This window comes from Entelurus aequoreus, linkage group LG10 (assembly GCF_033978785.1).
Source record: "Entelurus aequoreus isolate RoL-2023_Sb linkage group LG10, RoL_Eaeq_v1.1, whole genome shotgun sequence".
Classification (NCBI taxonomy): domain Eukaryota; kingdom Metazoa; phylum Chordata; class Actinopteri; order Syngnathiformes; family Syngnathidae; genus Entelurus; species Entelurus aequoreus.
The window spans coordinates 7,385,006-7,397,500 of NC_084740.1; the positions used below are offsets into that span (position 1 = coordinate 7,385,006).

The window sequence follows — 12,495 nt, forward strand, 5'->3', positions numbered from 1 at the left end:
AGGTGGAGAGCTAATGTTTTTAGCATAGCTCTGTGAGGTACGGTTGCTAAGTTAGCTTCAATGGCGTCGTTAGCAACAGCATTGTTAAGCTTCGACAGGCTGGAAAGCATTAACCGTGTATTTACATGTCCATGGTTTAATAGTATTGTTGATCTTCTGTCTATCCTTCCAGTCAGGGGTTTATTTCCTTTGTTTCTATCTGCATTTAAGCACGATGCTATCACGTTAGCTCCGTAGCTAAAGTGTTTCGCCGATGTATTGTCGTGGAGATAAAAGTCACTGTGAATGTCCATTTCGCGTTCTCGACTCTCATTTTCAAGAGGATATAGTATCCGAGGTGGTTTAAAATACAAATCCGTGATCCACAACAGAAAAAGGAGAATGTGTGGAATCCAATGAGCCAGCTTGTACCTAAGTTACGGTCAGAGCAAAAAAAGATACGTCCTGCACTGCACTCTAGTCCTTCACTCTCACCTTCCTCATCCACGAATCTTTCATCCTCGCTCAAATTAATGGGGTAATCGTCGCTTTCTCGGTCCGAATCTCTCTCGCTGCATTGTAAACAATAGGAAAATGCGAGCAGCCCTTCCTCCTGTGACGTCACGCTACTTCCAATATAGGCAAGGCTTTTTTTTATCAGCGACCAAAAGTTGCGAACTTTATCGTCGTTGTTCTTTACTAAATCCTTTCAGCAAAAATACGGCAATATCACGAAATGATCAAGTATGACACATAGAATGGATCTGCTATCCCCGTTTAAATTAAAAAAAATTCATTTCAGTAGGCCTTTAAGTGATCAAAATAATAGTTGCGCATGCCTTTATCCACAGGGAAATTGGCTCCAGTTCAGTAGATGACGTCACACCAAGAGGAGGCGTTATATCGAGTACTGTGCCAAGTACAGTTAATTATCTAGCGATTACTGAAAAACTAATTGATAATACGGGAAATGACTGCCAGATTCATTTCCAGGAGCAAAGAATACAAAAAGAGAACTTGTTAGTCTAAATTTGCTCATCTGGGTCTTTTAAGGGGGGTGGGTGCCCGGCAGCTTGAGAAAGATAAGGAAAAACATGTTTTGTTATCTTTAGACAAAGACGAAATTAATTGATATTCATCTTTTTTAAACAGAGTGAACAGAAAATGCCACAAAATGGGCTGCAGAGACCAGCGCCCCCTGCTTTATTCTGTTCCCCAAGGAGAGGCTCACTGTGCCACACATCTGGGTGGATAATCAAGTGAGGCCACAACCAACAGCTGCTATGGTGGCTGCAATTTAATAAGAGCGGGTAAAAATAATGCTGCGTCAAGTCCAAAAAAAATAAGTAGAATGTGCTTAGGTAAGGGTTTTGTGGAAGGCTTATATTTTTTATTGTATGCACCAAACTACAGGGTTGGGGCATTGAGCATCGGTAGGAACCAGGTGTGGAGCCGCCTTCATAAATCAATAATCCTAATAAACTACCGTATTTTCCAAACTATAAGGCGCATTTAAAATCCTTTTTTGTCTCAAAACTCGACAGTGCGCCTTAAAACCCGCTGCGCCTAATGTACGGAACAATTCTACTTTTGCTTACCGACCTCAAAGCAATTTTATTTGGTACATGGTGTAATGATAAGTGTGACCTGTAGATGGCAGTCAAACATAAGAGATATGTGTAGACTGCAATATGATGGCAATATTACTCAAGTAAACAACACCAACATTTTATATGTTCCATTCAAAATATAGAACGCGGCGCTCAAAAACCTATCAAAATGTTTTAGTACGACTATGGTAAGCTATGAAGCCGCACCTACAAGTATTATATTGGTGTGTGTATAAGGTAAGACACATTATCTGGCGTTTTGTTTCGCAATATTATGCAAAATAAACTTTTCTTACCTTCTGGTTCCCTGCTGATCTGTATTTGGGATCTGCATAAGTCCTGAAAAATTGCGCGCTTCCGCCTTCTTAGTCCGTGCCGAACCGTAGTCGATAAGCTTCTTCTTTTTCTCTATCTTCTTGTTATGGGACACTCATCTTCTGCTGTTGCCATTTCTAATATAAAGTAGTGTAAAGTTCTTACTTATATCTGTCAGTAAACTCGCCATGAAAGCGCTAAAACATACCGGTGTAGTGAGTTCACATTATTCACCCAAAGAACTTTAGTTATATATATATATACAGTATATATATATATATATATATATATATATATATATATATATATATATATATATATATATATATATATATATAGATAGATAGATAGATAGATAGATAGATAGATATATATATATACATATATATAGATATTATATATATATATATATATATATATATATATATATATATATATATATATATATATATATATATATATATATATATATATATATATATATATATATATATATATATATATATATATATATATATATATATATATATATATATATATATATATATATATAGCCCCCGTGAGAAATTCATTGTACATTTTTGATCTTGCCTCTTGAAAAACTCGGAATCGAGGATCCCTGGGATCAAAACGAGAAATCGGAATCGGAACCGAAATGTTCGAAATTCAAACGATGTCACACCCTAACCGACTAACACTTTTGGTAGATTTGCAGTCAAAATGTGTTTCCTCTACAGACTAAGTCAGTGTTTCTGAAGTGGTACGCGGCCTCTATCTAGTGGTATGCCAAAAAAAAAATACTCGACTAAAGTACAGCGTTTTATTTACCTATATTCAAACACAGTGTTACTGTTCAAACTGTGTGTAATGTTGCAGTGGCCAAAAATATTACATATACCGTATTTTTCGGACTATAAGGCGCACTTAAAATCCTTTCTTTTTCTCAAAAATCGACAATGCGCCTTATAACCCGGTGCACCTAATGTACGGCATCATTTTGGTTGTGCTTACCGACCTCGAAGCAATTTTATTCGGTTCATGGTGTCATGATAAGTGTGACCAGTAGATGGCAGTCGTACATACGAGATACGTGTAGACTGCAATATGATGGCAGTAAACAACACCAAAAATGTATATGTTCCATTGAGAATATAGAACATTACACCCGGCGCTCAAAAATCTGTCAAAATGTTTTAAGACCGACTTCGGTAAGCTTGATGCATTGTCGGCGCATTAAACATACAAGTATTACTATGGTGTGTGTATAAGGACCGTAAAATGGCACCTATTAGCAGACATATTACCTGGCGTTTTGTTTCGCAATTTTATGTAAAACCAACTTTTCTTACCTTCTGGTACCTGCTGATCTGTATTTGGGATCTGCATAAGTCCTGAAAATGCACGCGCGTCCGCCTTTGTAGTCATAAGCTTATTCTTTTTCTCTAACTTCTTATGTGGCATTCATCTTTCGCTGTTGCCAATTCAATCAATCAATCAATCAATGTTTATTTATATAGCCCTAAATCACAAGTGTCTCAAAGGGCTGTGCAAGCCACAATTGTAATATAAAGTAGTGTAAAGTTCTTACTTATATCTGTCAGTAGACTTGCTATCAAAGCGCTAAAACATACCGGTGTAGTGAGTTACATTATTCACCCAAGGAACTTTAGTTATTAGAGGGTTCCGGTTGGACGTTTTTTTTACGGGACACATTTCCGGCGTCGTCGTTGCATTATTGAGCCACGGATTAGAAGATGCATTTTCGTTATTGATTAAAGTAAAGTCCGAGTGTCATTAAAACATCTAAACTTCTTCCACACCCGTCCTTGCACGCAGAGCCGGCCCAAGGCATAAGCGTACTAAGCGCTTGCTTAGGGCCCCGCGGCCACCAGGTGGCCCCCAAAAGCAATGAACAAAAAATTCTTATTTTTTATTTTTTGCATGTACGAGTCTGACTGATGATTTCTAAATGATCAAAGATATATTATTGTACAAAAACACAATTTTAGGTCAACAGAGTACTGCTGCTGCCTCTCTTTAAATGTAAAGCTGCCTCTGCTGCACCTGTGACGTATGCCGCCTGCCGTGCAATGCCAGTAAAGCGCAGATAGAGGCAAAACAATGTCACAAAAAAGGACAGATCCTTCAGGTGCAGAAAAAAGGAAGAAGAAGAAAGTGGAAGAGGAGAAAAAATGCCATGATAAAGTTATGTTTGCATGACTTGGTAATAAAAAGTTTATCAAAGAGATTTGTAGCTGCAATTAGCTTTAGCTAGGTGACGTTAGCTAGCTAGCGCGGTGCTAGCAATATGTTTTTAGCATCAGGTTACTAGTGAGATATGTTCTTTGCACAAATTGTTTGCAGCAAAGGACGATAATTTATGTGAGTAAAATAAACATTATTTTTTACATCAACTCATAAGTTATGTGAAACTTCCCCAGGAGCATTGTTAGAATACTTTGGAGGCACAGAATCAGCCCTGAGCCAGTCCACATCCTCAGGCTCAACTGTGAGTGATGAGTCAGGTGAGGAAAAGACTGTCACCATACAGTATACATTTAATTTCTTAGTATAAACATTACACCTGAAGGGAAATTAATATAGTCAAAGTATCTCATTAATATCTGTGCCTATATGTACACTACCGTTCAAAAGTTTGGGGTCACATTGAAATGTCCTTATTTTTGAAGGAAAAGCACTGTACTTTTCAATGAAGATAACTTTAAACTAGTCTTAACTTTAAAGAAATACACTCTATACATTGCTAATGTGGTAAATGACTATTCTAGCTGCAAATGTCTGGTTTTTGGTGCAATATCTACATAGGTGTATAGAGGCCCATTTCCAGCAACTATCACTCCAGTGTTCTAATGGTACAATGTGTTTGCTCATTGGCTCAGAAGGCTAATTGATGATTAGAAAACCCTTGTGCAATCATGTTCACACATCTGAAAACAGTTTAGCTCGTTACAGAAGCTACAAAACTGACCTTCCTTTGAGCAGATTGAGTTTCTGGAGCATCACATTTGTGGGGTCAATTAAACGCTCAAAATGGCCAGAAAAAGAGAACTTTCATCTGAAACTCGACAGTCTATTCTTGTTCTTAGAAATGAAGGCTATTCCACAAAATTGTTTGGGTGACCCCAAACTTTTGAACGGTAGTGTATGTACGTATGTATTTCATCTTAGATCCATCTCCATCCTCTACAGTGCTCTCTCACACACCTCCAACCTCTGTGCCCACTGTCCCCTCCATTGTCTGAAACCACAGCTGATTTATCTAGTAAGTTAACTGCAAAACACCCTTTATAATTGCTCATTGCACTGCAGAACATTCTGAGATTAATAATTATGTCCAACAGTGCAATTTAATGACCTTATAGGTCCTTCTTTTTTAGTCATTGTCTTTCTTTGGTCACTTCCTCAGCAACTGCCACCACAACGTCCCCTTCACACCATGGACCATCATCAGCTCCGCCAGCTGACCCAGCTGAGTGGCCTTCTTTCCTCTCAGATTCAGACAGGACTGAGCAGGTGATCAGAGGACCACTGTCTATTAAGGAGAACTTTTCATTCCCCAAACGGCATGATGGCCGAAGTTTTCATTATCATTATACCTACAGGCAGCTAGTCAATGGGGAAAAAGTCAAGCGTAGCTGGCTGACTTATTCAAGAAGTAAAGATGCAGTCTATTGCTTTTGCTGCAAATTATTTTCCAAAAAGTCCTTAAAACTGGCAGCCGAGGGACAGCGGGATTGGGTCAACATGACCCCCTTTGAATTCCTCACTTACCTCTCTCAAAATGAGATCTGTGAGTTGTACCCAAATCTTTGGGTAGCTCTGCGGATAGCCTGCACTCTTCCTGTGACTGTTGCATCTGCAGAGCGGAGCTTTTCCAAGCTCAAATTAATAAAAAACTACTTGAGATCTTCCATGGCTCAAGAGAGACTGAGAGGACTGGCAGTGATTAGTGTTAATAACAATGTCGGCCATCAGATTTCTTACAGTGATGTCATACATGACTTTGCCTCCAGAAAAGCCAGGAAGCACAGGTTTTAAGGAGCGGGTGGAGTGGTGTGGATGGTGAAGAACAGAGGAACAAAACTGTGATGTGATGGTCAAATGTGTGAATTAAGGACTTTAATTTAAGGTAGTTTATTTGGATTTTTTCCCCAAAAAATGTTTGCACATCATTATGTACATTTACATACCGAGAAAGTTTAAACATATTACGCCTATACTGGCTCACCTGCACTGGCTTCCTGTGCACTTAAGATGCGACTTTAAGGTTTTACTACTTACGTATAAAATACTACACGGTTTAGCTCCAGCCTATCTCGCCGATTGTATTGTACCATATGTCCCGGCAAGAAATCTGCGTTCAAAGAACTCCGGCTTATTAGTGATTCCCAGAGCCAAAAAAAAGTCTGCGGGCTATAGAGCGTTTTCTATTGGGGCTCCAGTACTCTGGAATGCCCTCCCGGTAACAGTTAGAGATGCTACCTCAGTAGAAGCATTTAAGTCCCATCTTAAAACTCATTTGTATAATCTAGCCTTTAAATAGACCTTCCTTTTTTTAGACCAGTTGATCTGCCGTTTCTTTTCTTCTCTCCTCTTCTCCCCTGTCCCTTGCGAGGGGGAGTTGCATAGGTCCGGTGGCCGTGGATGAAGTGCTGGCTGTCCAGAGTCGGGTCCCCGGGTGGACCACTAGCCTGTGCATCGGTTGGGGACATCTCTGCGCTGCTGACCCGTCTCCGCTCGGGATGGTTTCCTGTTGGCCCCGCTGTGGACTGGACTCCCGCTGATGTGTTGGATCCACTGTGGACTGGACTTTCAAAATGTTATGTCAGACCCACTCGACATCCATTGCTTTCGGTCTCCCCTAGAGGGGGGGGGGTTACCCACATATGTGGTCCTCTCCAAGGTTTCTCATAGTCATTCGCCGACGTCCCACTGGGGTGAGTTTTTCCTTGCCCGTATGTGGGCTCTGTACCGAGGATGTCGTTGTGGCTAGTACAGCCCTTTGAGACACTTGTGATTTAGGGCTATATAAATAAACATTGATTGATTGATTGATACATAGTTTTAATATGTAGTAACTTTATATTTGTTTATAAACCGTTATGTTACCTTGTTTCTGGTAACTCTGTTCATTAATATCATTTAATTATTTGCTTGATATTTAATTTAATTATGTTGTTTTTTGTACAATTGAATTTGTTCCTTTTTATATATACTACCGTTCAAAAGTTTGGGGTCACCCAAACAATTTTGGGGAATAGCCTTCATTTCTAAGAACAAGAATAGACTGTCGAGTTTCAGATGAAAGTTCTCTTTTTCTGGCCATTTTGAGCGTTTAATTGACCCCACAAATGTGATGCTCCAGAAACTCAATCTGCTCAAAGGAAGGTCCGTTTTGTAGCTTCTGTAACGAGCCAAACTGTTTTCAGATGTGTGAACATGATTGCACAAGGGTTTTCTAATCATCAATTAGCCTTCTGAGCCAACGAGCAAACACATTGTACCATTAGAACACTGGAGTGATAGTTGCTGGAAATGGGCCTCTATACACCTATGTAGATATTGCACCAAAAACCAGACATTTGCAGCTAGAATAGTCATTTACCACATTAGCAATGTATAGAGTGTATTTCTTTAAAGTTAAGACTAGTTTAAAGTTATCTTCATTGAAAAGTACAGTGCTTTTCCTTCAAAAATAAAGACATTTCAATGTGACCCCAAACTTTTGAATGGTAGTGTATATTTAAGTGATTTTATTGTTGCACTTTATTGTTTTTCTCGCACTACGAATTATTTTTGCACATTGCTGTTTCAGGTTTTTGTTACCACAAATAATAAAGTGAATCAGAATCAGCTTTATTGTCCAGTTATGTTTAACACACATGGAATTTAACTCCAGTAGACTGCGCTCTCTTTGTACAAAGTAAACATTAAATATGAACAATTAACTAAAAATATAAACTAGTAATTAAAGACTGATGAGACAAGATGACACTTTTACTGTAAATACAAAGCTTTATGACTTGGACTGTTCAACCCCAGGCCACTCTTGTAGCTGAATGTTTTCTACATTTTAAGATTAGGAACCATATGGACATCATTCGTTCATTCATTGGTATTATTTATGTTCTTAACTGGGCCACCCCCATATCTTTATAAATGACATATGTCATTTGTAAAGACATGCCAGGCTTTTTTTTGATTGATTGATTGAGACTTTTATTAGTAGGTTGCACAGTGAAGTACATATTCCGTACAATTGACCACTAAATGGTAACACCCGAATAAGTTTTTCAACTTGTTTAAGTCGGGGTCCAATGCTGACAATAGGATAATGTAAACAACACTGCCAGAGCCGCAATGAGTTTATAGTCGGTGTGTGAATGATCAACAATCAATATTATTGGCAGAAATAGAGGGCCCCAAAATCAAATTTTGCTTAGGGCCCCATGGAGGCTTGGACGCTACACCAAAGATGGCGGGGAGAAGACGCTGTCGAAGGTGAGCCACGTAAATAAGACCGCCCACAAAACCAAGATATAGCACATACCTGTACTGTGTTGGGATATATTATGTTGGGATATAATTAGGATAATGTAGGATGAAGTGATTAAGAAATGTTCAGTATATATACAGTATATGCTTACAACAGGCCGTGCATCTAATCATATCCTCTAAGTTTCAGTTGGAACTGGGTCCAAGTTCACGTCTACGAACATTCACTCTTATCGTCCACATTCTTGCTACTCTGCCAAGATCTGAAGGACAACACCAGATATGAAGTCGGATTCCAGGAAAGAGAAAGCAGAGGAAGATTCCACCCTGGAAGCAGACACCACATTGTATATTGATACATTGTGATGTATATTGTAAGAGCGCGAGGGGCAGGGCGTGTCCGGACCGCCCTGTGTAAGTCTCCGTGTTGAATGCTACCAGGGACAGATAACCCTCAGACCAATTGATTTCAAGTGTATACATCGGGTCCTTTTTAAACATCTTCTGGCTCCAGATTAAACGGATACGTCGACAACTGACAAACACAGTCTGGAGGACAAGGGAGAGTGAATGAAGCATGCTGCAAGGAAAAGTCACCCTGCCCTAATTCGGCTCCGCACCTGCAGTTTCCCCAGGTCTTCCCTGTAACAAATTGCCATCTCTGATCTGCATATGCTGCAACTTCAATGTGCTGATGCACCACTGCCAACGCAACACTTTCTGCCTCTGCTAAAGGTGAGACGGCAGCTGCAAGAATGAACTCACCAGAAATATCAAGCTGTGGTCTCCATTGCGGGTCTCGCGTCAGTGTCCCGTGGAGCTGGATGCCGACTCCCCACTCGGGGTGGTATGGTAGCGTGTCACCAAAAAAGCACCACCTATAGGGCAAAAGAGATGATTAGTTTTTTTTTACCAGAATAAATAGATGACAGTAAAACATGTCAAAAACGTTAACAGTGGTGTCAGCAATAGAGTCTTTCAGCTCCTTCAAAAGGTCAAACACTTTCTGTGAAATCTCTGACTTTGAAGGGGTGATTCATGCCTTTGTTTCTGCAAAACCGGACTATTGTTACGGTCTTTGTGCAGGCATTAGTCAGTCTCTGTTTTGTCCTCTGCAGCTGCTGCCTGACGATTCAAGAGCGCTTGGTTTTAGCTTCCGAGAGTCGATGAATGTGTTTTTAAGTATCACACAGGTTAACACCGTCTTATCTCTGTGATCTTCAAGCAGCACACACTCCTTCAAGATCGCTGCTAATCAGATGCTCCGAGTTGTCATGAGGTTTAGGCCCCTTCTACACTAGCCGGCAAAGGTTATCCAGGGTAAATCCCACCTAACCTTATACACACAATGGTCGTTTAAGACCCCCTCCCCCACTCCGTCAGCCGGCGCAACGTGACCTAGTACGAATGCGTGGAAAATGCGCACGTCATAGTCACCTTCAGTGTTGCTTTGTGTGCAAGTTCTTAAATTTAACTTATCTGAACAATATGCAGCGTTGTGGTATTTCAGTAAAAGGCCTACTGAAAGCCACTACTACCGACCACGCAGTCTGATAGTTTATATATCAATAATGAAATCTTAACATTGCAACACATGCCAATACGGCCGGGTTAACTTATAAAGTGCAATTTTAAATTTCCCGCTAAACTTCCGGTTGAAAACGTCTATGTATGATGACGTATGCGCGTGACGTCAATCGTTGAACCGGAAATATTGGTACACCATTGAATCCAATACAAAAAGCTCTGTTTTCATCTCGAAATTCCACAGTATTCTGGACATCTGTGTTGGTGAATCTTTTGCAATTTGTTTAATGAACAATGAAGACTGCAAAGAAGAAAGTTGTAGGTGGGATCGGTGTATTAGCGGCGGACTACAGCAACACAACCAGGAGGGCTTTGAGATGGATAGCAGACGTGCTAGCCGCAGACCTCACCGTGACTTCCTCCGTCTCCGGGCCGCCGACCGCATCTATGATCATCGCTCCGTCGATCGCTGGTACGCAGGTGAGCACGGGTGTTGATGAGCAGATGAGGGCTGGCGTAGGTGGAGAGCTAATGTTTTTAGCATAGCTCTGTGAGGTCCCGTTGCTAAGTTAGCTTCAATGGCGTCGTTAACAACAGCATTCTTAAGCTTCGCCAGCCTGGAAAGCATTAACCGTGTAGTTACATGTCCATGGTTTAATAGTATTGTTGATCTTCTGTCTATCCTTCCAGTCATGGGTTTATTTCTTTTGTTTCTATCTGCATTCAAGCCCGATGTGCTATCACGTTAGCTCCGTAGCTAAAGAGCTTCGCCGATGTATTGTCGTGGAGATAAAAGTCACTGTGAATGTCCATTTCACGTTCTCGACTCTCATTTTCAAGAGGCTATAGTATCCGAGGTGGTTTAAAATACAAATCCATGATCCACAAAAGAAAAAGGAGAAAGTGTGGAATCCAATGAACCCTTGTACCTAAGTTCCGGTCAGAGCGAAAAAAGATATGTCCTGCACTACACTCTAGTCCTTCACTCTCACCTTTTTTCAATCACAAATCTTTCATCCTGGCTCAAATTAATGGGGTAATCGTCGCTTTCTCGGTCCGAATCGCTCTCGCTGCTGGTGTAAACAATGGGGAAATGTGAGGAGCCTTTCAACCTGCGACGTCACGCTACTTCCGGTACAGGCAAGGCTTTTTTTTTTATCAGCGACCAAAAGTTGCGAACTTTATCGTCGATGTTCTCTACTAAATCCTTTCAGCAAAAATATGGCAATGTCGCAAAATGATCAAGTATGACACATAGAATGGATCTGCTATCCCCGTTTAAATAAAAAAAAAAATCATTTCAGTAGGTCTTTAACGGGAAATCTTTAATAAACACGTGAAAGTACACAATGTGACAAATAATATTTTACAACAATCAATCTAGGGACCTAGGACACTAGATCAGGACACTCCTCACTCTTTTGCCTTCACCTTCATTGTCCATTCGTTTTTGGTGACTTTATATACTCTGGACCTAGACGTTGAGTCCGCGACATACATGGCGGACAATAACTGATACAGTCTGCATTCGCCGTTTTCCGTAGTCTTCCCTCGACGGCCAGGTAATACAAAGCACACGCTACCTTTTTTTTTATCACATCCACGGGAACCCGCATTCTCATTGACTCTCCTTCGACAAATGGACACATTTTTTCGGTAAGTAGAATCCCAGCTGACCTGGACATTGGAAAGTTCTCTTGCCGTCTGAGAAGTGTTGTATCCCAAATAGCTGCAATCGCTTTCTCTTAAGGTATTCACGTGTGATTTCCACATTTAAAAGAAGGAGAAACACGGGCATGTCTGGATGACTCGCCTCCATATTTCCAGTGTTTACCTCTGAGTTACGAAACCGCTTTATCATGAAGCTGGCTGTGGCGCGTTCTTTCTGACGTCATTTCCTGTGTGGGGCGCGGTCTTTCTGACTTCACTTCCTCTCCGAACTCAGTTTGTAAACGATCAATGAGTCCATACAAAGCTAAGAGCCGGAGATTCAAGAAATACACTTACCCGTGTAAAAGATTATCCGAGGAGGGGAACCTTAGACGACAGTTTAGTGTGGCTGAAACGGGGCTTAGGCTAAATAATTATTTGTTTAAGGGGTTATCCGGTTTAGTGTAGACACAGCATTAGATTAAAACACATCAGCAACAGAGCGTTTTCTACATGGAGGGATGGAATAAACAAAGCACTAGCCAACTAATCGATCAAATATAAATTAAATCAGTGTGAATGCTCCAAAGCAGTTTTCTACACCAAAATTCATCTATTTATTAAACTTCTTCAATTTCTTCTTCTTCTTCTCCAGATTTTGGCGCACTCTAACTTCCACATTTTTCACCCGATTCAAAGCGTTCCAACTTCAAACTGTTCAGCTTATTCGGGAATTGCGGGCTTTACCTTGACAAATTCCAAAAATTCACAGATTTCCCAGAATTCCAGGTTTTCCGGGACATTTTGATCATATTACGCCTATACTACTGGCTTCCTGTACACTTAAGATGCGCATTTAAGGTTTTACTACTTACGTATAAAATACTAAAGGGTCTAG

General features: G+C 40.4%; 1 protein-coding gene across 1 annotated transcript in view; it reads right to left on the bottom strand.

The window, feature by feature from the left end:
* The window catches only part of lrfn1 (leucine rich repeat and fibronectin type III domain containing 1), a 121,060-nt gene extending 111,767 nt beyond the window's left edge, over window positions 1-9,293 (bottom strand). The window contains exon 1 of the mRNA XM_062059939.1: window positions 9,186-9,293. The gene's annotated coding sequence lies outside the window, so the exon portion shown is untranslated. The remainder of the gene's footprint in view (window positions 1-9,185) is intronic.
* Between the last annotated feature and the right edge of the window lie 3,202 nt (window positions 9,294-12,495).